This window comes from Bombus affinis, unplaced genomic scaffold, assembly GCF_024516045.1.
Source record: "Bombus affinis isolate iyBomAffi1 unplaced genomic scaffold, iyBomAffi1.2 ctg00000854.1, whole genome shotgun sequence".
Lineage (NCBI taxonomy): Eukaryota > Metazoa > Arthropoda > Insecta > Hymenoptera > Apidae > Bombus > Bombus affinis.
Genome location: NW_026109398.1, coordinates 1 through 4,021, shown reverse-complemented (window position 1 = coordinate 4,021; position 4,021 = coordinate 1). Strand labels below are relative to the sequence as shown.

General features: G+C 47.1%; 1 non-coding gene across 1 annotated transcript; it reads left to right on the top strand.

Annotated features, from left to right (window-relative positions):
- The first annotated feature begins 425 nt into the window (after positions 1-425).
- On the top strand, positions 426-2,351 carry LOC126928339 (small subunit ribosomal RNA). The gene has a single exon (XR_007716552.1). It is a non-coding gene; the product is annotated as a small subunit ribosomal RNA (ribosomal RNA).
- The last annotated feature ends 1,670 nt before the right edge of the window (positions 2,352-4,021 follow it).

Below are 4,021 nucleotides of genomic sequence, written 5' to 3'. Positions count from 1 at the left end.
ATCGGTTGTAAGCTATTTGTAGCTGCACGATGGTCCTTTTGGCGTTCTGTAGAGTGCGTTATCTTCTGGTAACGCGTCTCTACAGAGGTGTTGAAGCTTATAAAAGAATATTCTTACGGTATGTCCAGCATGCGTATACGTGCTTTACCGCTAAGTTATATTCTACGAGAGAAGTTGGAGGAGAAAAGTTACAAACAGAAATAATTCTGTGAAGTATGAATCTTTGTATCGATATATGATGGTGAGAGAGGAGGAGAATTAAAGTGGCTGAGTGACGTTGTTACTGAACCATGGAACGTTGCTCTCTAAGTCATATTACATATATATATAAAATGAAAGTCTCGTCGTACGGTGCTTACGTCCCACCTACGACACAGAGAGAACTTTTAAACGAAAATGCTGGTTTTTGGGAATATATTATAAGATCCCTGGTTGATCCTGCCAGTAGTCATATGCTTGTCTCAAAGATTAAGCCATGCATGTCTCAGTACATGCCGCATTAAGGTGAAACCGCGAATGGCTCATTAAATCAGTTATGGTTTCTTAGATCATACCTACATTTACTTGGATAACTGTGGTAATTCTAGAGCTAATACATGCAAACAGATTCCGACCAGAGATGGTAGGAATGCTTTTATTAGATCAAAACCAATCGGTGGCGGATGGCTCGTCTGTCCGTCCATCGTTTGTTTTGGTGACTCTGAATAACTTTGTGCTGATCGCATGGTCATCTAGCACCGGCGACGCATCTTTCAAATGTCTGCCTTATCAACTGTCGATGGTAGGTTCTGCGCCTACCATGGTTGTAACGGGTAACGGGGAATCAGGGTTCGATTCCGGAGAGGAGCCTGAGAAACAGCTACCACATCCAAGGAAGGCAGCAGGCGCGCAAATTACCCACTCCCGGCACGGGGAGGTAGTGACGAAAAATAACGATACGGGACTCATCCGAGGCCCCGTAATCGGAATGAGTACACTTTAAATCCTTTAACGAGGACCAATTGGAGGGCAAGTCTGGTGCCAGCAGCCGCGGTAATTCCAGCTCCAATAGCGTATATTAAAGTTGTTGCGGTTAAAAAGCTCGTAGTTGAATCTGTGTGTCACAGTGTCGGTTCACCGCTCGCGGTGTTTAACTGGCATTATGTGGTACGTCCTATCGGTGGGCTTAGCTCCTCGCGGGCGGTCCAACTAATATCCCATCGCGGTGCTCTTCACTGAGTGTCGAGGTGGGCCGATACGTTTACTTTGAACAAATTAGAGTGCTTAAAGCAGGCTACCTTCGCCTGAATACTGTGTGCATGGAATAATGGAATAGGACCTCGGTTCTATTTTGTTGGTTTTCGGAGCCCCGAGGTAATGATTAATAGGGACAGATGGGGGCATTCGTATTGCGACGTTAGAGGTGAAATTCTTGGATCGTCGCAAGACGGACAGAAGCGAAAGCATTTGCCAAAAAATGTTTTCATTAATCAAGAACGAAAGTTAGAGGTTCGAAGGCGATCAGATACCGCCCTAGTTCTAACCATAAACGATGCCAGCCAGCGATCCGCCGAAGTTCCTCCGATGACTCGGCGGGCAGCTTCCGGGAAACCAAAGCTTTTGGGTTCCGGGGGAAGTATGGTTGCAAAGCTGAAAACTTAAAGGAATTGACGGAAGGGCACCACCAGGAGTGGAGCCTGCGGCTTAATTTGACTCAACACGGGAAACCTCACCAGGCCCGGACACCGGAAGGATTGACAGATTGATAGCTCTTTCTTGATTCGGTGGGTGGTGGTGCATGGCCGTTCTTAGTTGGTGGAGCGATTTGTCTGGTTAATTCCGATAACGAACGAGACTCTAGCCTGCTAAATAGACGTAACTTATGGTATCTCGAAGGCCCCCGGCTTCGGTCGGTGGGTTTTTACTACCAAGCGTACAAACAAATCTTCTTAGAGGAACAGGCGGCTTCTAGCCGCACGAGATTGAGCAATAACAGGTCTGTGAAGCCCTTAGATGTTCTGGGCCGCACGCGCGCTACACTGAAGGAATCAGCGTGTTTTCCCTGGCCGAAAGGCCCGGGTAACCCGCTGAACCTCCTTCGTGCTAGGGATTGGGGCTTGCAATTATTCCCCATGAACGAGGAATTCCCAGTAAGCGCGAGTCATAAGCTCGCGTTGATTACGTCCCTGCCCTTTGTACACACCGCCCGTCGCTACTACCGATTGAATGATTTAGTGAGGTCTTCGGACTGGTGCGCGGCCAATGTGATAAGCATTGCCCGATGTTACCGGGAAGATGACCAAACTTGATCATTTAGAGGAAGTAAAAGTCGTAACAAGGTTTCCGTAGGTGAACCTGCGGAAGGATCATTAACGATATAACACAAAAACTTAAAGAATTTGACTTGAAACACTTGAAAAATACGAAACTGTATAAGTCGGTAAGGAGCCGTACTCCTCCTATATCGGTATATACGACGTATCAACAAGCTATATACTTTAACAAAGAACAGTTAAATTCGCCCGGAGCGTGGCTTACTCCGTTGGCAAAATGATGAAAAGACATAAGGAGGAGACGACCCTCCAGCTACGAAACTATATGAAGAGAAGGTGGCACTCTCTCTCGATCATCGGGATGAAGAGATACATATATATATATATATATATATATATACATACATAAACGAATTCGAGGCGCCTGCGTGAGGTCGTACACAGAAAGACCCGCCGTCTGCGAATATTATGATTTTATAATAAAACTATAAATGGGAACTTGAGCTTTCGAAAATTAAACTTTGACACGAATATCGAACGAAAAATTACGAATGGAAACCACCCGTAAAGAGAAATGAGATCGAGGCGCTTGCGTGAGGCCGTATACAGAAAGACCCGCCGCCACGATCTCGTATTTTTTTTTTTGCGTCGTGGAGACCGTACAAACGAATAACAAAATCTCTAAAGTGCCTCGTGTCGGAGAGATCATGCTCGCCTATTCTCTTCTATGTTTCGTGGTCTGTGTTGCGTTTGCTCTCCTCCTAGCAACGGGGACATCGAAGACTCCTCTTTGGGATCGAACGAAGCGACTAAAACGAGTCGACGAGAGCGAAAGTACGAGTAGCGAGTCGCGCATGTAGAAAGGATACCGACATATCTTCGAAGGTTCTCTTCGAAGATCCATGGATACCTTATGCGCGTCGACCTTTCGTCTCTTTCACCGCTCTCGGTCGTTCTCGAAACGTGCTTCCTACCCATAGGGCGTGTGTTTCTTCGTATGTCGTTTTGTTCGAAATAACGAAACCACTTGTAACATACTCGTGGATCGGGTAACCTAGAACGAAAACGCATTGCGTGGATGTTGGCCCGCTATGATAATGATGATGATGACGATGACTATGATGACGATGCGTAGCAACGATTCGTAACTAGTCTAGCCGAAGTTGGTTCAGAGGGGACCGCAGGCTGTCTACCCTCGATGTCGTGAGTCGGACACCCGTGCCGTCGCTAGAGTTTTTTCAAAGCTCGGCTTCTGGATATTGGGAAGAAAGACCGCTCGAGGACGACGGCTGCGCGTGCGTCCCATCGAATTTTTTTTTTTTATACCACCTGAACGACTAAAGTTTCGTCTAGTTCGTCGCATATAACCCGTTCAGAGGGGACCGCAGGCTGTCTATCCTCGTTGTCGTGAGTCGGACACCCGTGCCGTCGCTGAAGTTTTTTCAAAGCTCGGCTTCTGGATATTGGGAAGAAAGACCGCGCGAGGTAGATGGATGCGAGTCCCATCGAATTTTTTTATTTTTTAAAAAAAAACAATCACCTGAACGGAGATGTGTTCTCTTTCGTCGATTTTTCACGCTTTGAGTCGTCGCGATCGCCATCCGTTCGGAGGAGATCGCCGACTTCGAAGCCTCGATGTCGTGAGTCGGACACCCGTGCCGTCGCTAGAGTTTTTTCAAAGCTCGGCTTCTGGATATTGGGAGGAAAGACCGCTCGAGGCCGAGGGTCGCGCGAGTCCCATCGAATCTTTACATCACCCGAACGATGGA